Here is a 22,870-nt window from a genome sequence, read left to right as displayed (position 1 = left end):
CATTTATGCTTCTGGCTTTATTGTGATAATATATAAAATATAGTCGTAAAATATATTATGACTGATTCATTAATTAAGTTGCTGATTTACATATAAAATATAGTTGTAAAATATATTATGACTGATTCATTAATTAAGTTGCTGATTTAAGTAGATGAGGTAAAAAATTCTAGTATATAAAAAAGGAAGTAGAAGCCTCTGCTAGTTGTTCTGGTATAACTTACTCTTGTTGAATCCAACAGTTTTCATGTAAAAGAAAATGTACAGTTTCACATTCAAGAAGTGATCTGTTAGCTTACTTAAACTGTAAGTTTAATTCAGATCTTGAAATTGATATATTGCTTTAAAATTAGAATTGTGATTTACTCTCTTAAATCTGCATTTTTATTTCCTGATTATTCACTCATTGTTGCTAGATGGTGAAATGTTAAAGGTATGTTAATACATTTCATGTTACACATTAATTGAAATACTTTAGAACGGAAAACAGAGCTCTATAGGAATATTCATAATTTTGTTATTTAATTATTTATTGAAAAACATTATCTGTTTTAAAGATAAATCTTTTTGTACTTGTGTGCAGTGTAATAAATCCACAGTCCATTAGGAACTTGCAAAATGACAGAAAAACAGGAACCATGCAGCAATTCAGGTGTATTCTCAAAGAAATCCAGATGTAAATAAATTGAGGATTGGAAGGGGAAGCAATTGCAGGAACTCGTTGCTTCCCGACCACTCATAATTAGCAGGTTGAAGGTTTGGGGAGATGATGTAATTGCTTGAAGTTTTAGAAGCTGAGTTGAAATAGTCATTCATCTGTTCGTTTTTTCACTCAAAAATATTTGAGAGCCAACTGTGTGCCAGGTATTGTTTTAGGCACAGAGGATACACCCATGAAACAAGATCAGGATATGTTTGACTGATTGTTCAGTTAAATGTTAGATAAATAAGGCTACTTTTGATACTAATAAGTACTAAGGAAAAAGAAAAGAAAAATGAGATAGAAAATGACATGTTGGGAAGGCAGTGTTGGAGGAGTAAAATAAAGCCTTTTGAGGAGGCTGAGATACAAAGAAACATCTTCCCAATAAAAGTAGGTTTTCCCTCAACATTCCCTTTTATCTAGAACCAGTAGAATGAAAGCAGTTAGAACAGAATGTGTCTCCGGGAGCTGTTTTAGCCTCCACTTACCTTTGCTTTGTGTAAGAGATGGGGAAGCTTTTATCAGTAGATAGGTGAGAAAGCCAGGGGAAGGCTGTTAGCTATAGATTTTCTCTATTTTCCAACAAGAGATTTTGGAATCAGGTGACCTCTCTAGGACTGATGCTTTTGGCTGGAAATTAAGGACCTTTTCAGACCACTTAGTTGTTGGTTCCTTCCCAAAGGTTCATCTTTGCCATCATTCCAGCTCTGACCTCAAATATGCTGAAACTTCTTACCCAAGCAGAATGAGCAATCCTTGTAGTTTAGTGAAGTGAGAATTTCTTCTTCTCTGGGGGCTAGAAAGAATGGGGACAATATATCTTCATCGACTGAAGTTAGAAGGGAAGTCTGAAAACAATTTTCTCAAAGTTACAATATTGCACACTTTTAAAAGGGGTTATGTTATATAATATTCATTACATGGGTATTTATTGAGTCCTTACAATGCAGCCAATATTTAATTCAGGGAAGTCATGGGATAAATAGCAACTTTTTTGTAGAGCTATAGAACTGTAACATGTAAACAAAATGTTTAGAATACATTGTCTTCATGGTGTTGAGAAGTGGATAGGTTTGTGATGAATTGTTACAAAAGTTGAGTAAGGAAGTATTTAGATCTATTTTTAAAAAGGGAGAAATGGCAATGTGCTAAAAGCTATTTCCCCCACATGTTCTGCTTTCTCATGGGTAGGGAACAATGATGGATACACATAGTAGGATGGACAAACATTTTTGAGGGACTGACACATGATCTCACATGCTTGATGCCTCATGGGGTTTTCCCTCAACATTCCAATTGGTCTAAGTCAAATGGAATGAAAGCACAGTTAGAATAGAGCAGGAAGTGTTCAGGAGCTATTTTAAACTCCACTGAGTTCTGCCTTCTGTAAGGGATGGGGAAGCCTTTATCAGTGGGTAGGTGAGGGAACCAGGGGAAGGAGATCATCTACCATCTTCTTTAGCCTTGAGAATACTGGGACTTAGCCAAAATCTTGGACAACATGCTTTGTTGGATTTATAGTGTACCTTGAGGGAAATAGTTAATAGCTACATTTTCCCCCAAGGATTGTCTCATTTAATCAATTCAATTCAATTACTGAGTACTTGACAACTATATTTTTAGGCCAGATCTCTGGTTTGTCTGTTATTGCTGTGTGTGTGTGTGTGTGTGTGTGTGTGTACTAATAATCAGCCATTCGTTTTTCTGAAATACCCTTCTGCTGCTCTGTTCCAATTAGTCTTTGCTAGGAGAAATCCTAACTCTTAAAAGCATAGTTCAGATGTCTCCTAATTCCCCTCATCCCTTGCACTTTCTCAGTTATGTGTGTTATCTTCTCTCCATACCTCCCCCAATAGTTCTTTATTACTATCTTAGAAATTCCCACTTTTTGTCTCACACTGTGGTTATTTATGTGTGTGTGTCCCCATCCCCCCCCCCCCATTAGTTATATTATACACTCCAAGAGGAAAAGGATCATGTTTTACTTCTATTTTTATTCCCTACAGTGCCTAACACATAATTGATCCCTGAGACTATTTTTAGATGAATGAATGAGTGATTAAAGAGTACATTGGTATCACAGTCTGTTTTTATAAATTTTTTATTTAAAAAATGATTCCTTTTATGTAGAAAATAAGTCCTCAGTTTTTTTGTAAATTTGAACAATATAAGCTTCTTGGGATGTTAGAGCCTTTGGCTTAAAATTAAAACCATTCATTATAGAATATGTCAAGAATGACCTCCAATGCTTTGATAATATGTATATGATCTTTAAATATTTCAATTATTCTTAGAAAAGGAATTTTATAATATTATTTGACTTGATTTTTTAATCAATAATTCCAAGAGATATGTGTCTGCATTCAAAATATTAACTGTGAAATAGCTCATTTAAGACTGCCTGAATATAAATACATTCTTTTTGGTCCAAGGAGAATAAATGTGGTTGTGAAAATGATTACAGGTATACTTTTATATTATTCAAACACCACTTCTCATAATCTCCTATTTTTCTTCTTGGTGAAATTTTTCTTAGATAAGTAAAAAAACGAATAGTTTTTTTGTTGCTTGTTTTTTTTGTTAACAGTAGTATCAATTTGAAGTTTGTTTTGGCCCACAAATTGCTATTTAGAGCTCATCTACATATATTCAGGTATTATTGAATTGGTTATATTATTTGAGAAGGGAACAATGGAAAATATTTTTTGGTGAACAATTTAGTAATCAAATGTTAAATGCCAAAGGTATCAGTAATTTAAAAAAACTAAAAAGTCAGGACAGGGAATTCACATAGCAATTTATTAGGGAAAGACAGATGGAAGGAGTGAATCAATCTCTGTACACACTCAAGGAGAAGAATGAAATATATTTATGTCCAAATGGGAGAGAAATGGTGAAAAAACAAGGGTAATATAAGTAGGAAATGATGTAAGCTTTTTTAGGGTAGTCTTTGCTTTGGTTTAACCTTAAAACTCAGCACAAGAAAGGATACATTAAGGCCTTTAAGGCTCAGAAAATTTAGTTAGTTAATATAAATGCAGGCCACGAAAGGGATTGGATAATAAAACCAAATTTTGCAACATGGCTGTTGAACTCACCTTAGTAGAGCACAGGAATGAATATGTGCCAGTGTTTTCCCCCTGACTTTACCAAATTGTGTGTTCTTATCGTTTTGAGTCCAAGGTAAGTTTCTGATTGCTACAATAGTTGTGTGGAGATGGCACAAATCAAAGTTGGTTGGCTTTGGATTTAGATGTTTCTCATTCTTATGTTAAGCATTAATAAGAATTAGTTCAAGCAAATTTCCAAAGATGATTTTTGCAGCTATCAATTTAGTTACTTGGAATCACTCATCTGTTTTCTTTTCTGAAAAGTAAACATAAAAAGGTTAGAAAAAAATATTTGGGTATCAAGTTAACCTAATTTGTATAGTGTATAAAGGAAAATAATATAAACAATCTCAGTCAACAGGTAATTGAACATAATAAAAACAATGCTCTTAATATGTATCACTTCTTCCAGATTTTAATCAAGAGTCAACTCTCACTGTTCAGTATCCCGATTATTAAAGGGAAATGCTCCCAAATCATTGACCTGGAAAGATCAGTGGTCTTTTTTTTTTTTTTTTTCTTCAGCGGATAGTCCTAACCTGAATATGAATATAACTCTAGAAAACTTTGTTTAAATTCATTCTAGAAAATCTTATGAGTGTTTTAGATGCCTAGAAAGCATATTAAATTGCTTTGTGGACATGGGAAAGCATCTGTCTGTTAGATTTTCTACTGCCCAGTCAACTTCCTTGAGCACTGAACCAGTATGTAGTAGAGATTTTCTTCATGCTTCACCAATCATATAGGTGAGAACCATTTTTCACATATACCTGCCGTCAATGGATATTGTTAGACTTTAGATATTTTTGCCAAGCTGAGAGAGGAAAAAAATAACACAGCATTACTTTCTCTGATTATTGTTAGAATTGAATGGTTTTCATATGTTATTAGCCATTTGGGTTTTCTTTTATACAGAGATAATCCAGGAATGAGAGAATGGTTAGAGGAGAAAAGTCTATCAATGAATATTACCCTGTTAACAGAGTAAATGAAAAAAATAATAACTCATTAAAGGAAAATATTCGATAAAATTCAATACCCTTCTAGGATAGAAACTCCTTATAAAGTAAGAATAGAAGAAAGTGAACATTATTGGGACGCCTGGGTGGCTCAGCGGTTGGGTGTCTGCCTTTGGCTCAGGCGTGATCCTAGTTAGGGGATCTAGTCCCACTTCAGGCTCCCTGTGAGGAGCTTTCGTCTCCCTCTGCCCACGTGTCTGCCTCTCTCTCTGTCTCTCATGAATAAATAAATAAAATCTTTTTTAAAAAATGGACATTATCAAACAAAACCCTATCTGAAACTTTGTATTTACTGGTGAAATTAAAACACATTTTCTTTAGTGTCAGGAAGTTTGTCCTTGGAGATCCTAATTGATGTTCCAAGACATGAACATTTAATAAAATGAGTAAGAATTTGAAAGGAAGAGAAACTAATCCAGCTAATCCAAGTTCAGTTATTTAAACCCTCCCTTAATGTCCCCTCCCCCTCAGCTTCCCCTCTGGTAACCATCAGTTTGTTTTCTGTAGTTAAGAGTCTGTTTCTTGGTTTGCCTCTCTCTTTTTTTCCCCTTCGCCCATTTGTTTTGTTTCTTAAATTCCACATATGATTGAAATCATATAGTATTTATCTTTCTTTGGCTCTGACTTATTTAACTTAGCTTAATACTCTCTAGTTCCACCCATGTTGTTGTGAATGGTAAGATTTCATTCTTTTTTTATGGCTGAATAATATTCCATTCCAATAATATACCCAACTTCTTTGCCTATTCATCAGTCAGTGGACACTTTGATATTTCTGTAGTTTTGCTATTGCAGATAATGCTGCTATAAACATTGGGATGCATGTATCCCTTTAAATTAGTATTTTTGTATTCTTTAGGTAAATACCTAATAGTGAAATTATTGGATTGTAGGGTAGTTCTATTTTTAACTTTTTTTGGAAACTCCATGCTGTTTTCTAGAGGGGCTATACCAATTTGCATTCCCACCAACAGAGCAAGAGGGTTCTGTTCCCCTTTCTCCACATCCTTGCCAACACCTGTTGTTTCTCGTGTTGTTGATTTTAGCCATTCTGACAGATGTGAGGTGATATACCATTATAGTTTTGATTTGTATTTGCCTGATGATGAGTGATGTTGAGCATCTTTTCATGTTTCTGTCTGCTGGCCATCTATATGTCTTCTTTGGAAAAATAGGTGATGGAGATTAAGGAGTGTACTTGTGGTGAGCACTGGGTGTTGTATGGAAGTGTCAAATCAATAAATCGTACATCTGAAATTAATATTACACTGTATGTGAACTAACGGGAATTTAAAAGCTTAAAAATTAAAAAAATAGGTTGCTTAGTACAAGGTCAGCATAAAACAAAAAATTTAAAAGATTTCACAAAATGATATCATTTACATAGCAGTTGAATCTTTTATGGAGAAATTGGTAAAATTATTGAAGAGCAAATAAGAAAACCTGAATAAATTTGAGAGATATTGTGTTCATAAATAGGAAGACCATGTCTTTAAAAGGTCATTTATTCCCAATTCAATCTATAAATTTCTTTGTATTTGAAACAGCCAACTTTCTTTAAGAAATAGATAATTCATGCATAATACAAAAATCAAATATACTAAATGGTATTATTATAAAATTTTAAAATTTTATTTATTTATTCATGGGAGACACAGAGAGAGAGAGGCGGAGACATAAGCAGAGGGAGAAGCAGGCTCCCTGTGATGAGCCTGATGCGGGACTGGATTCCAGGTCCACGGGATCCAGACCTGAGCCGAAGGCAGATGCTCAACCACTGAGCCACCCAGGTGCCCTAAATGGTATTATATAGTAAGTAGTATATCTATATCTCATTTCCACACCAACTCTACCAGCCTTTCAGTTTTCTGCCTCGTTGGTGGCCCACAAATTCTTCTGTGCTTTACAGATGCATTGTATGTCAGTACAAGTTCATTTAAAATGCTACCAGGGAATATTGCATACTGACTAAAATTCAAATGTAAGAGTAAATGCACAAGTGGTAATTTTGTCAAACAACAAATGAGAAGAAGGATAGATAAGTCATTCAAAGATGTATTAACAATGATTGGTTGGTTGGGCAAGAGACATAGAAAAATAGATCAAAGAACAAAAATACAGAGTTATTAATAATAACATTTTATATGACAGAATTACATCACACACCATGGTCAGAGGACATACTGTTAATTAAGTGGTTTGGGAACAATTAATATATTCAGTTTATATACTCATAGTCAAATGATATACTCAAATATCTATTTTTATAATACCATTTTTAAATAATTTATTTATTCATGATAGATAGAGGCAGAGACACAGGCAGAGAGAGAAGCAGACTCCATGCTGGGAGCCCAACGTAGACTCGATCCCGGGACTCCAGGATTGCTCCCTGGGCCAAAGGCAGGCACTAAACCACTGAGTCACCCAGGGATCCCCTTTATAATACCATTTTTTATAAGATTTTATTTATTCATTTGGCAGAGAGAGAGAAAGAGAGAGAGAGAGCACCAGCAAGGGGAACTAGCAGGCAGAGGGGAGGGGGAGAGCAAGCTCCTCACTAAGCAGGGAGCCTGAAGGAACAAAGTAGGGCTAAAGTCCAATACCCCGATGTTTATAGCAGCAATGTCCACAGTAGCCAAACTGTGGAAGGAGCCTCAGTGTCCATCGAAAGATAAATGGATAAAGAAGATGTGGTTTATGTATACAATGGAATATTCCTCAGCCATTAGAAACGACAAATACCCACCATTTGCTTCGATATGGATAGAACTGGAGGGTATTATGCTGAGTGAAGTAAGTCAATCGGAGAAGGACAAACATTATATGGTCTCATTCATTTGGGGAATATAAAAAATAGTGAAAGAGAATAAAGGGGAAAGGAGAAAAAATGAGTGGGAAATATCAGAAAGGGAGACAGAACATGAAAGACTCCTAACTCTGGGAAATGAACTATAAAAAATAGTGAAAGGGAATAAAGGGGAAAGGAGAAAAAATGAGTGGGAAATATCAGAAAAGGAGACAGAACATGAGAGACTCCTAACTCTGGGAAACGAACTGGGGGTGGTGGAAGGGGAGGTGGGCGGGGGGTGGGGGTGAATGGGTGACGGGCACTGAGGGGGGCACTTGGTGGGATGAGCACTGGGTGTTATTCTATATGTTGGCAAATTGAACACCAATAAAAAATAAATTTATAAAAAAATGAAGTCCAATACCATTGTTATTCAATTAGATAGGTTATGATTTTAACTTCTACAAAGCCAATGTATAATGTATGCAGGGTCTTGCATTTTTATGGAGGGATGAGAAGGAATTATTTTAAGGTAAGGTTTTTTTTAAGGATTTTAGTTCAGTTTAACTAAATTAGGTGACAGAAGTACTCAATATTTATATAGCTCACCCAATTTTCTAAATATAATTTGAGATTGATTTAAATGAAAGATTCAGATTTTAGAGTACTGTTGAGTGAAATAGGGATGATAATTTTGTCAAGAAAAAAAGGTAGCTACTCTATCCTAAAGCCTCATGGAATACCACTTGGTGCCTAAAAACACCAATTGGTAACTAACTTCTAAGCTGAGGCATGAGTGACTTTAAGAGCCCAGCCATGCAAAGAATAGCATTCCAGGTAAGAAGGAACAGCCAGTGCAAAGGCCCCTAAGTCCAAAATACCTTTGGCTGTTTTCAGAATAAAGGCTAGTGTGGCCTTTCACACCTTTTTCAACAAAACGGAGGGAAAGTAAATGGTTGAGCAAAGACCATTTGAATACTGCATCCAAACTGTCTTTTCCAGCAAACTGAAAATGACATATTTTTCATACTCTCAACATAGGATTTGTCTTCATACTTCATTGTCTTCACTCACCAATATCTGGTAGTTTGTCTTTAGAAAGTACCATTTGGGTGCTAAAGGAACAGAATGTTCTTTACCTTTTTATTTTTCCTTGCATATCCAAAATGTGCTGAATGTAATTCTAATCCCAGTATATGTGAGAACAATTTAAATATTGCATGGCATAGTAGATGTGATAGCCAGAAAACTCGGTGTATCCCTTTATATGTTCATTCATATTTTTATGAACTTAGTATATGAAAGAGTTCAGGAATAATGATACTGATGATGAAACACCAACTTCCAGTCTCACGGAGCTACTTTATAGGGGTTTTAGCTGGGTCTGCTACACTCTGTGTGAAAGTAAGTAATTTAGTTGTCTTGGCATCTATAAAATATGAGGGGAGTTGCCTAGATTACTGTTAAGGTTCCTACCATCTTTAAAAACTGTCAGTGTGTCCCCTTTTTTAATCACCTGAAACAGATCAGGTCATAGCATTGTCTTTTTCATATAGCAGGAGTAATTTAGATTGAACATATTGCCCCAGTAATGTGTTGGTCTATCAGTTTATAATACTACATATTTTAGGTTTAGAAACTCATTCTGCTCTGATTTATTATATCTTTCTTTTGAAGTTTGTGCTAGTGCCTGACTTGTTTTGAATGTTTTACTTATTCACAAAAGCACTGGTCAGACCTGTTTACAGAGAACCATTCAGTAATACGACTTACCTAGCTTAGTTTGATACTTTAAAGCAATGCTCTCCTCTTTCTTTTGTGTGCATGTCCTGTGTGTGTGTATGTATATAATGCATGTATTACAATTATAATTGACTTATTTTCTATTTCCCTGTACTGTTTTTCTAATAGTAATAGAAGGCAGAAGGAAAAATGTGACTATGCACTAACTCTTGTAGCTTAGAATCAAATATTATTTGTCTCCATTTTAGTAATGAAGATTATCATTTTGCTGTTGATCAAAAATACAAGGCTTTATCATCAGTGTTCATTTTTATCCTTCCTGTCTCTTTGTCCAGTGACTACATTTGAATTTTCTAGATCTTTAGAATTGCATTTCACTTTTAAAAATTAGGTGTTATTTTAGACAAATAACTATAGCAGAAATTTCAGTTTCAAAAACACTATAGCAGAAATTATTATAAAGAAGCAGAAAGCTTATTCAAATGCCTTTTTCAAAAATATTACCACTTAATGTATTTAATTGCTACAAGTCACTTGTTAAATAATATATTGGGAATCATTTCCATTTATTTTTTTCTTGACAATATATTTAAATCAAAGTTCTTCTCTTCATAAAAGTAATATGTTGGACTAAGTACTGCAGAGTCCTTAGGTATTTTTTAATTTATAAGTCTTTCTAAACCTCAGATTTATAGTTAATATTGTTAGAATTTAGAAAGTGAGAGAGATTATATTGGTTATTGGTTCTAGAGTCTTATTTTATTGGGTTTTACACCTACTCTGGGTGATATTTAAATGATGCCAAAGCTACATGTTGCAATCAAGATAACAACAGTATTTTTTCCTTCTTTCTCATTCCAATCTTTTGAAATGTAATGCATGGAAATTTTTCTTTCATATGTTAAGTGTATCTCATTGCTGAATATAGTGTGCCTTACTGAAGTATTCACTTCTTTGCCAAAAACACATCAGTCATTCACAAATATTCAGTATTCTGAGAATGAAAATTTTTTTAGCTACTTGGGTAGTTGGTGAAAGCCAGTTTGCAAAGATTTCTAACTCCACAGTGTTAGACATTATTGTGTGGAATCTAGGGCTTAAGTATTAACAGTGCATGAAGTAGAATTTGATATACATTCGGTGAGCTACAATAGTCTAGACCAAGAGTTATAGCAGGTTAACAGAATGATGGTAATCAGTCCTTTGTCTTGTGGATGAGATAAAAATGCATTATGACTTTACAGAACAAAATTGGTTCCATTCCTGAACCATTCATTAATATCTAAGAAAGTATCTGTAAGATAAAAATAAAATTCCTGAATTAATTAAAACATGGAAATTCATATAAACAAATCTAAGACCTTGAAGAATGCCCAGCAGGTCATAGTCACTCAATAAATGTTGTGGGATGACTAAATGAATGAATGAAGTGAAAATCATTTACAACAGCTGATATTAAACTGCATATGTACCTTTGTACTTTACATGTTTCTCTTACATTGGGTTATCTAAGCATAGAGATACATAAGGAATATATGTATTTGAATATATTCCAATATATTTGAAAAGCCAATATTTGAACTGATAAAAGCAAGGTAGATCTTCTCTTTCTTTGTTATGATACTTTTATTAAGGGGATATTATTATTTTTATGAATATTAATGGTGTCATATTTGAATATGGAGATCCTTTAGCAAAAAAGGTTTGGAAAGCTATTTCCTTCAGACAAAAATGGCATTTTCCTTTAAATTTCCTTTAAATTTCCTTTAAATCCACCTTTGAGCCTCTTTCTAGTGAACCACATTCTGTCATCCTAAGTTATTATGGGCCCTATAGTTAGGAATAAAAAAAGCAAATGATCAAGCATGTTACTTTGGTTTTTAAAGTAAGAGTCAAAAGACCCTTAGGAAGGATTTCTTGTAATATATGTTCAGTTAAGTTTATATCCATGGAAAATGTAGTTTGGCCAGTAAGTGGCCAAATGTTTAGGTGTTTAGTATGTTCTGGATTACTCAAGTTATTACAGTATCTTTCAGAAGAGAAAATGTTACCTTATAATCCTACTCAATATTGTATTTACTTGAAAATACTAACGGGAAAAGCCCAACTTAACCTTCCTCTACTGCTTTTAGGAAAGAGCCTTAGAAAATGTTCTTACTTACGTTAAATTTAAATTCTAGGGTAATGGTAAATTGCACATCTGATCTGAGTAATGGTAAATTGCACATCTGACCTGGCTTTGCTGAAAAATCAAACCTCTAGTATAAAAGTAAAAAATTATATACAAGGATTACTTTAAAGGACCAACATCTGATATTAGACTACTTCTTTAAAAAAAATCAGCCAGCATTCTCTATATAGTTTTCTTTCTTTTTAAATAAATATGAATGTTAGTCTGATTCCTAATTTCTTGGTTCCAAACTGGCAATCTCACATATAGAAAAAAAATCACTTTTGAATGTTTAAAGGCAAATACATCTGGAAAGGTTGTATGGAGTGTCAGGTGATTATGCGGCATTGATGTCCATTAACAGGTGTCACCTTCATGATTGCCTCATTTCATTGCTTTCTGACTTCCTTCCTTCCTTCCTTCCTTCCTTCCTTCCTTCCTTCCTTCCCTCCCTCCCTCCCTCCCTCCCTCCCTCCTTCCTTCCTTCCTCCCTTTCCTTCCTTCCCTCTCTCCTTCCTTTCTTCACAGCACCTATTAAGTACCTCTGTGGCTTAGAAGGCCAGGCATGGGCTAGCTGGGTCCTCAGATTGCCCAGGGCTAAAAACAGTGTGTTGGCTATGGCTGTGTCCTCATTTGGAGCTTGAGGTCCTTTTCAAGATCATTCATGTTGTCAACTGGATTAAGTTCCTTGTGGTCATAGGCTTGAGAACCCTGGTTCCTTGTTGGCTATGGGCTAGATTCATTCTTACCTTTTAGAGGCTACTCTCAGTTGCTTGCTTCCATTTGGCCCCCTCCACCTCAGCAGTGAAGAAATCTTTTCTCCCTGAATCCCTCTTAAGCTTCAGTCCTCTCTGATTTCATCTTCTACCAGCCAGAGAAACCTCTTTTCTTCTAGAGAAATTAATTAAGTTAGCCCCATTTGGAATATCTCTCTAAAAGTCAAATGATCACCAGTCTTTATTACCTATGCAAATTCCATTGCCAGGTAACCTAACATAAACATGGATACCAGGTGGGGAGTGTTGTGTGAACCATCTTACTGACTAACAAAATAATTTTTCTAAGTTATTATTGTAGACATCCTTCTGGCATAATCTCATCTCCTACTCAGGTTCACATACCAGCTCTGTGCTGATAACCCATAAATCTCTAGCTCAAGCCCCAACCTCACTCCTAAGCCTTTAGATCTATATCAACAACTCCCACTGTCCATAAGTGGGTTCCACAGATACCTTATTTTAGAGATTAGAAAATGAGTCACTTCCTTGTTTGTATGAATGATAAAAGTTCAAAGAATGCATTATGAAAATGAATTCCAAGGATGTTATATTTCCTCACTACTCTCCACTTATAGGTTGGTGTAAAGCATGATTGCTTGCATGATACCATGCAAGAACCCAGAACTTTGTGAATGAATGAACTAAAAGGTAAAGTCCTTAGATTTAAAGATGACTTTGAGTCATTTCCTCCATTCCATTCCTCCTCTCTCCTACTCTCAGATTCTAGCACAGCTGCTATCATAGTTCTCCTACACATTTATTCTAAAAAATTAGCTATTATATATTGCCTTTGGTGTTCTCTTGTTTTCATCCAGGTTTTTTCATTGCTGATTTGATTATCTTGTTAACCGCTTAAGGACAAGACTTTGTAGGTAGAGAATTACAAGTAAAGTCAAAGTTTCTTAATTAAAGAAGAGGCCTTTATTCCCTTTTTCTTCCATTTTTTCCATCTGTTTTCTGCCAGGATTATGACAGCAGAGTGAAAAAGTGGGCTTCTAATGCAAATTTGACAAGAAACAGGGCAGTGAGGACAAGAATCTTCTTGCACATGCTAAGGAACTCCTGACTGTACTTCTGAAGTAGTCACTGGAATGACAGCTCATCTGGCTAAAGTACAAATTTTTGTTTTAAAAATACAAATGATCCTCTTCATTTTCTTTTCTCCATCTTCATACTCACATGCTCACATTTACAGTGTTATGCAGTGTGCACACATACTTTTCATTGTTTTCTCTTTTGAAATAACATGAGAAAATTTCACCATCGACAGATGATCACATGCTTTGTATGTTTTAATTGGACATTTAAAAGGGCATTATGCATATTCACGTAACTCTCATTTTTTGGTTTAGTATCTCCCACAGTGCTTGATTTTATTGGGATTAGGCTTCTCTGACCATACTGACTTATTAATGATTCACTTATTCAGAAACCTTTTCAATATGAACCAGTATCAGGAGATAGAAGTGAACCAAAATAGGACCAGGAGAACCCAAGGGATCCATGAATGGGCTTTTGTGTACATGTTCATTTTTCTTAGAAGACTGGCCATTTTTTGCCTAATTCTCCAAGAAATGTGTGACCCCAGTAAATGTAAGTAATTATTTTAGGAGTGATAAAAAGTGTAGCTATTTGGGTTCTCAGACCTGGGATCAGAAGGCATGCATTAAAGGCACAGGTACTCAAGCTAAGCTTACCCACAACCACAATGCACAATAGCGATCCAGAAGGACCCCCCCCACACACACACACACGCACAGAAATATTGGAAAAGTAGAAATAGAACTAAAACCAGCCTCATTTCAGAAGGACTAGCCATTGTGCATAACAAGCCCTAAGGGAACCACCGTGTCACAAAGCAGTAACTGATAGGCCCCATGATGGTCCTATGTTCTCCATATTGTGGGCATCTTTAAAAGCAGGGATATATCTAAGCAATTTTGAAAAGAGATCCTTAAAACAGTAAAATGGCATTTAAAAAATATTTTGAGGAGAAGCTTCGGCCATCTGAAATGTTTACTCCTATATGAACTAAAACAGATATATGAGGTATAGGATGTATCTCCTGCCCCATAAAGCTGTTTTATGATGGAGAATTAATCTCTACATCCAGAAGCCCAGTGCCTTGTTTATTAGTTTTACATATATTGGTTGGCTCCATTAAGTGACTGAGAAACTCTTTGTGTAGAATGAAACTAAAGCTTGGTTTTACAAGGCCCTACTTCACTGACCAAAATGAAAAAGATGCTAGCAGAAACTATAGTTTAGATATTATGCCTTGGGAAAAATATTTCTATTTATATTAATGAGCTTATGAGTGAGGTCATCACAACTCATTCTAGGAAAGATCTCTGTCAGTGTAATCCTATCTAGAGAAACTTAAAAAAGAGTGATGTTTGACTTGGCATTCTAAGTCAGAAACAAATTATATGACAAATGATGCCAGAGTTTTTCACTAATGTCAGATAGAGGAAAAGAGTTATTAACATGTATCAAACACCCAAAAAGTGAAGATCTGTAAAGTACAGATACAAACAATAAATCAATAAGAAAAATACCAGTAACTCAATAGAAATATGGTCAAAGGTATGAAAAACATATCAAACAGAAAAAAACAAAAATGGCCATTACATAAATGGGTAGGTGATCATTCTCAGTTATGCTTAAAACATCAATGAGGTGCCATTTTCACATCCATTATGTTAGTGAAAATAAAAAGACTCCTATAGTAGGGCTGGAGGAAAGGGCACAAGATTTTGTATGCTAGGGTATTTGTTTTGCCTCATTATTTATAGTGATGAAAAATTGAAGGTGGTTTAAGAATTGGACAGTATAAAAATCAGTTGCCATAATCCATATTCTGAAATGCTATATAGTCATTAAGATTAATAAGTAATGTCTAAATATATTAACATGGAAGAATGGGATAGATATAATGTTGAGTGTGAAAAAAAAAATCCCAAAATGTGTAATTATATACAATAGGGATGGTAAGCTTAATTAATAGATGTATGATGATATTGCTATATTACTGTTATAGGAGCAATAGAAAAATAGCATTTTAATCTAAAGAAAAATTCTAGAATGAAACAGCAAAGATAAATTGTTAGTGCACCATATAAATTTAAAGGAAGAAAGCATTTTTATGTCAGTGTGTTAAGTTAAAATTGAAAATATTAATAAATTTATTTCAGTAATAAGATTAATTATACATGTCTGGAACACCTAGGTAGTTCATTCGCTTAAGCATCGACCTTTGACTCAGGCCATGATCTTGGGGTCTAGAGATCAAACTCCATGTTGGGTTCCCTGCTCAGCGGAGAGTCTGCTTCTTCTCTCTCTGCCCCTCCCCTCCCCCCTCGTTCTCATTCTCTCTCTCCCTCTCGCTTTCTCAAATAAATAAATAAAATCTTTTTAAAAAAAGATTGATTATACATATCTATGAGAGCCTTTCCGTATAGATCAGAATACTAAAGTAATGATGCTGTGTTTTTGTTTTCATTCTGAGGACCATCTCTTGCAGATAATTTTTATTTATAGTTTATTATACTGTCCTCTTCTTCCCCCTTACTTTAGATATAGTTCATGGTTATAGAAGTGGGTTACCTGTTACTTGCAGAAATGTCACTCACTATTAATATCACTTTGCAGCACAGAAATTTTTTTAGCATAATTAGAGGCAACCAGCCTGCTTAAATAGAGTTGGTTAATTAAGTTATAAAATTCTAAGGGAATATGATGAACTAAAGTAGACATGTGTAGTTAGAGCTTTCTGTTCTGCTTTTTTATCAAATGTTTCTGGCACCTGGTTTTCTCAACTGCCCTTCTGTTGAATATGGTTTTCAAATTGATGTGAGGAAGAGTCAGTAGTGCTTTCTGGACAAGTAAGCTCTTCATTTGTAGAGTAATGCTATGTCAACACACATTTTCCAAAATAACAGTCCTACTATCCTCAGTGTCTTGGAAAGAGTTACCTGATACCCAGAGAGTGGAGTAAAACTATCCTAGAGCCCTGGTCCGGCACCAAGCAAGAAGGTTTATGAAAGAAGATAGCCCAGAGAGCTGGAGCCCTGCTCTGCTGTGTCGACATGTCTAGAGCTCAGAATAAAATTGAGTTTCCTGCTTTAGCCATAGCTGGGTCTTAAAATAACCTGAAGAAATTATAGTTCTGATTACATAGAAAGTGAAGGACTTAGAACATTCTCCTAATAAAGCCATGAGAATGACACAGAGCTTAGTCATCAGCAGTCCTTCCCTAACAGGCATTTTAGAGAGAAAAATAGAGCTTTGAAATTGGATAATTTGATTTGAAATCCTGCCTAATTATTTTAAGAATGCAGAAAACCTTTCTTTTTGGCCAAAAAAATAATGATCTGGAATCCAATTATGAAAGAACAGGCTTTTAAAATGTTTGATATCTCCAGTAATGGAAAAAAAAATCCTGTATTTAAAATTACATTCTGCTGGAAATCTCATTCTTGGATGTCTTGCTTTTTGCATTTTGAATGGAGGAATTTAATGTAATTTCCTTTTGGAAACATGGCATTGGAAAAATTAGATGGGATGTTTGATTCTGTGTTGGATGCTATCTACTAGGGTACAGATTTTGAGAGCAAACACTTCAAGTTTCATTTTAATTCCCAAAGGGAGATATCTGACTTAACCAGATGCCTTGAGATTTGTCACAACATAGATTGTTTACATGGATTCAGTGCCCAGTTATGCATCTATTTGATTAGCACACCCTGAATAAAATAAGAAAAGTGGATAAAAGCTTAATAATTCCAATTTTAAGAATTATTACTATTACTATTCACGGTTAATATGCTATTCCAAAAGACATGTATTGCCACACTGTTTCACCATGTTTTTTCTTATTGTATGGCTTTCTCAGAATATTGATTCACACAGTATTTGCATTGGTGCCATATAAAGAACATGACTGATCATAAACAATGGTCCAGAATTTCCAATTTTTAGAAAAAGAATAATAAAACCAGTTAAAGGGAATCTATATTAAGGTACTTACTTTTTTACTTAAAAATTAAAAGATAGACATTCAATTAACAAAACTTTTTTGCTAGATATCCTCAAATGGTTCCAGTTATTTTTACTACAAGGTTAGCTGGACTTTCACAGAATTTGTCTATTTTACATAGGATTTAGATTTAACTAAGTCTTAGAAAAGTGCCTTGAAACAGAAGGTTGAATAAACATTTGTCCAAGGAAAAATGAGTTATTGAAATATTATGTCTTTTATTATCACTCTTGTAAAATGGTGGTGAGACAACTTAGTAGAAGTGACTAACAACCACGTATATACGAACACAGGATGTAAGTCTCCAAGGTAATCAAGACCATCAGGAGGATGTTAGACCAAAATTAACACTGAGAGAAATGTGTTATGCATATATTACAGCCCACGTGTGGAAATCTGTTCATTTATAGAGAGATTGCCTCTCTGTGAATGGCTAAGTTGGCTCTTCCAAGCACAAAAAAACTCTTCGGGCCATTCAGAAGTAAGAGCCACACACTGAAAGATTTTAGACCATGAAGTGTCTGATTAGTAGATACGTCTTTAGATATAGGGATAGAAATTTTATCAGAGACATATGGATGTGGAAGACTCTGGGAGTGAGGCTACAGGCTGAGAGACTCTGAGGAGCCAGAACCTTCGAACAGTGTACTCAGTGCACACTCCCAGCTCTCTACCCACATTTCCATTTCTTCTCTTGATACTAAGGCTTGATCATTTATTCCTAGCCAAATTCTTCCCAGACCTACAACTAGACAGGATATAGTATCTTAGCTTTCACTCAGAAGTTTATTTGCTAATACGAAAACAAGAAATAGGCAGTTTACAAAGAAGCAAGCATATAAAATGGCTCTTATTTCTTATTTCTTGCCCCATTTATTTAGACCTTCTAGGTGGTACAACTGAAATGAGATCAAAGATGTGTCTTAAAAAGTAATAATAATCTGTGAGTATCAAGTGCCATGAACTTTCAGTGGATGATATTTCATTTGTTCCTATCCAGAACCTTCTTTGTAGGTGGTGGGAAAAAAATGAGGAGACTGAAAATCTTTGGAAAAAAAGGAGTGCCTCGGTGGCTCAGTCGGTTAAGGGTCTGCCGTCAGCTCAGGTCATGATCCCAGATCCTGGGATGGAGCCCTACATTGGGCTCCTTGCTCAGCGGGGAGTCTGCTTCTCCCTCTGCCCCTCCTCTGTACTCATGTTCTCTCTTACTCTCTTGAATAAATAAATAAAATCCTTAAAAAAAAAAAAGAAATGCAACTTTGGTTGCAGATGGAACACTCCTTAAAATGGGTTGTGTGCCTATTGTACAGCCTGTTAACTCTTAACTTACAGTTGTAGGTGCCTGGGCAGAAATAGAATAATGAGAAGGAGCTGGAAGGACCACAAATAGAGAAATCAGGAATTAATGCAAAAATCTAGAGCACCTAGAATGACTAGGAAAAAAATCTAGAATGACTCTTTTTTTCTAGTATTTATGACTGAGTACATGTGACACCACTCTTCATTCATTTGACAAGTATTTTTTGAGTGCCTCTTATGTACCAGACATTGTGTAGGTGCCTAAGATCAATGAGGGAAGAAAACAAAGCATCTTGTACACTTGCCCTCATGGAACCTGAAATCTGTGTGTGTGTGTGTGTGTGTGTGTGTGTGTGTGTTTTCTTCCCATTGCTTGTCCTGCTACCCATCTGGACTGACAGATGTATAGTAGAGCCTGGTGGGGAACATTGATCAATTTTTACTGAATGAGGGAAGGAAGGATGAGAGTAGAAAAACCTTAAGCAGTGAAAGCATAAAGCAAAAGGTATCCTATGGAAACTTCAGCATCTGGCTGGGTTGGCTATTCTCAGGGTAATCAAGTATGAGAGATCTGAGGAAATTGGGCCTTGGCATACACACACAACACACATACATCTACATGTATACATATATTTACATATATAGTGAATATGAGAAGGATAATCTACATGTAATTAACTGTTGTATTTCTTTGAGAACTGAAAGTTAACCATTTTTTATACTTGAAGAAAACCCTAAGTTTGCAGGGATTTTAAACTCAGAGTTACTAGTCAGTTGTAAATTTCAGATGTAGACTATTGCCTTTTCTTATTTAAAGGAACTGAAATTGGCCTCAGGCATCTATCTACTTTGTGATGAGGCCTGCTATCAGAGCTGTGGTTGGGAGGGGCTTACACTCTATTCTTAATGGTTAGTCTAAATTAGGGCAAGGACACAACTTGTACAAAGGCTTGATTCAGGATAGCAGTATGTTATTTGTTGTGGATTTAAGATATTTACATCTAAAGCTAATGGCATAAAATTTTAAAAGGTAGTAATACATGTGAAAATAAAGTTTAAGCTTAGGGGAAGAAGAAGATTAAGAGAGTAGATATATATATAATATACATATATATTATATATATAAGGGCTTTTGCATAATTTTATATATATATAAAATTATATATATTAAATATATTTATATTTATATTTATATATATACTATATATATATTGTTTCTTTCTCTGGGTCTCTTCAGAGATTAAGAGAGATAGAGATTTGGAGAGTGAATAGGAGTGAGTAGATATGAATTAAAACATTGCTTACGGGATCCCTGGATGGCGCAGTGGTTTGGCGCGTGCCTTTGGCCCAGGGCGCGATCCTGGAGACCCGGGATCGAATCCCACGTCGGGCTCCCGGTGCATGGAGCCTGCTTCTCCCTCTGCCTGTGTCTCTGCCTCTCTCTCTCTCTGTGTCTCTCATGAATAAATAAATAAAATCTTTAAATAAAAAAAAAAATTCCTTACTGGATTATTACCACCTCAACACCTGGTTCAAAATATACATGGAGGGTATCGCAGTGGCCTGAGCCAGGGGTCTTGTGTCGAGATGCTTCAAAATCTTATTAAAAATGTTTGGGTCCCCATGAATCCCTACTATACCCAAGCTTACCAGGAGACTTTGTTAGGAATGGGGTTGATGAGTGTCATCATTTATAAAATCAGGAGTGCTGATAAAAGAAGTAAAGCTTTGAAAGCCTCGAGCCCTGCGCCTGCTCATGGCCATCATTAATCAGCTCCGAGAACACATCAGATGGAACGTCAGTCTGGCTGTAAATCTCCACACGCTCTGTTAGCCGGGAACATGGAGCCCCGACGTACACTTGTAGACGTGCTGTGTCCGCTGTGGCGTGAATAAATGTAGCTGTGAGGTGCACAAAAAATAAATGTAGCTGTGAGGTGTGTGTGTGTGTGTGTGTGTGTGTGTGTATACACACACACGACACACGGAGTTTGCCTAAAAGATTTTGGGTAGGAGGTATTTGTAATGAAATTTAGTGATTTAAATATGATATGAAATAAAGATAGAAAAGTATGTATACAGAAGGAAAGTTGCCTTTCTAAATGTAATGTAATACACCATCAAGAAATCTTGGGAGACTCCAAAATCATCTTAAGATTTAATAATAGTGACATATTTAAGTTTTTAGTATGTCATTCATTATGAACTAGAGAAAACTAAGAAACTAGCCTGAATCAGTGAAGCCTCCTAGGTTTGCATGTTATAAGGGCATGTTTGCCCTTTTTCAATTGTTTTTATAGGACAAAAATTACTAATTATTTGATAAATTTAATTTCAGAGCAAATGTGTTGACACATGTAATGGCTTGGACAAGAATCAGATATAATACTATATATCAAATAATACTGGGAATTTAAAACTGATAAATGTTATCAGGGTAGACTTTTATTATTTTATATACTTTTAAAAAGATTGTATTTATTTATTTGGCACAGAGAGAGAGAAAGCACAAGGAGGGAGAGAGTCAGGCAAAGGGAGAGGGAGAGGCAGGCTCCTTGTGCGGCAGGGAGCCCGATGCAGGACTCCATCACAGGACCACAGGATCATGACTTGAGTCAAAGACAGACACTGAACTGACTGAGCCACCCAGACACCCCTGGGGTAGGTATTTTAAAATGATAGAAATACCAAAGTCTTCAGTTCTTTTTCTTTTGAAATTTCTTAATCACTTTGGTAATCACAGAAGATAAGTCTTTAAAATAGCCAAGTTTGAGTGTTTATAAAGTAATTCTAGGGCAGCCCCGGTGGCCCTGCAGTGAAGCACCACCTCCAGCCCAGGGCGTGATCCTGGAGACCCGGGATCGATTCCCACGTCGGGCTCCCTGCATGGAGCCTGCTTCTCCCTCTGCCTGTGTCTCTGCCTCTCTCTCTCTCTCTCTGCCTCTCATGAATAAATAAATAAAAATCTTAAAAAAAAATAAGTCTAATTCTCTCCAAAAAACTGTAATCCTATAATTCATCTGCAGTCTTTAGTAAACTAATCCATATGGGTATTAAATAATGTTCATTATAAACCATCCTGCTCAATTTATGTTTTTGTGAACACTGAATTGTTTTACCTTTTTTAAGCTACTGTTTTATATATTCCTACCTTCCCTTTTTTCATGTATAATGTAGGGTATCGTTTAAAATTAGAAATGCTCCTGAAGTAATTTTTATATATATATATAAATGGCATGATGAAAATAGGATTTCTCTTTGAATATTGGACTGCCATTTCTTGTAAACTAAGTCTGGCCTTGGAGAGTGGAGTAGGATGCCCCGCAGTCTATTTTCTGGAGTTTGGATTCTTTGGCCTTGCTCCCATCCCACTTTGAGAACATACAGTTCCTGAACTGTTTTCCTACAAGTATCGTTTACTTTACACATATGATTCCTAGTTCACCTGACTGTAGTTGCTAACTGCCAGGGCTGCCTCTCTAGCAGTCCATATTTCTTTGTTACCTAAGACATAATGTCCTGTAGTTTCTCTGTTTTGTGTCTTTACATGTCACCCAGCAAATGTTCTGTACTAGATGAAGTTCACTCATGGTTTTAGTTACTATTTGAGGGGTGCACAAAGAATCACTTCCCTCAGGAAACCTGCAACCTTCATGGGAAAAGTCTGCAAAGTATATAATGGATTATTATATGAATTTCTTGATGTATGATACTTTGTTGAAATTAAATAGCATTATTTTTAAGTTACTGTTTGAGAATTCTTGTATCCTGAATCATCTTTCTCCTAGAGTGATGCAGAAGCTCTCCCACTGACCACTCCCACACCGAAAGGAACATGCTGTGAACACTGCAAATAAACTATTAGAACTCAATGGCCACCCCATATAAAGGTGCTCAAATATTTTAAAAGATGGTGTTTTATGAGCAGTGGAAAATTTGTCACAGACATTTCAACTGACACTATCTTTATTACTACTCTACATCTACATCTGAAGACTCAGACTCTAGTAGTTGTAATACAATAGATGTAAAAGGTAGAAAAAGCCAATTCTTGTCAATGTGTCACCAAACATATTATCAAAGTTAATCTCATAAGGGCATCAGAGAAATTAAAGTTGCCTCTGGGCTCCATGTTATAAGAACTCCCTGAAATCCCAGACTACCTCAGTAGCTGACTGCATACAGCAGCAGGAAGCCTTCAATTAACTGCATCAGTTC

The 22,870-nt window shown here is 35.4% G+C and overlaps 1 protein-coding gene, 1 long non-coding RNA gene and 1 pseudogene across 34 annotated transcripts in view; 2 read left to right on the top strand and 1 right to left on the bottom strand.

Moving 5' to 3' along the window:
- Positions 1 to 22,870, top strand: part of HDAC9 (histone deacetylase 9) — a 1,013,161-nt gene that overhangs the window by 498,320 nt on the left and 491,971 nt on the right. The window lies entirely within an intron of this gene.
- LOC144288322 (uncharacterized) lies at positions 582 to 12,462 on the bottom strand. Of its 2 annotated transcripts, none has more exons than XR_013356276.1 (3): positions 12,286 to 12,462; positions 3,802 to 4,069; positions 582 to 1,551 (listed from the first exon to the last, which is right to left on the bottom strand). It is a non-coding gene; the product is annotated as an uncharacterized LOC144288322 (long non-coding RNA). The 2 variants fall into 2 exon arrangements; XR_013356277.1 differs by having other exon boundaries at positions 582 to 1,499.
- LOC144288320 (ATP synthase F(0) complex subunit j, mitochondrial pseudogene) lies at positions 20,208 to 20,475 on the top strand (annotated as a pseudogene).

The sequence above is a fragment of the Canis aureus genome, chromosome 18, assembly GCF_053574225.1.
Source record: "Canis aureus isolate CA01 chromosome 18, VMU_Caureus_v.1.0, whole genome shotgun sequence".
Taxonomy (NCBI): domain Eukaryota; kingdom Metazoa; phylum Chordata; class Mammalia; order Carnivora; family Canidae; genus Canis; species Canis aureus.
Note: the sequence above shows the minus strand (reverse complement) of the source record. Positions and strands in the feature narration are given on the sequence as shown.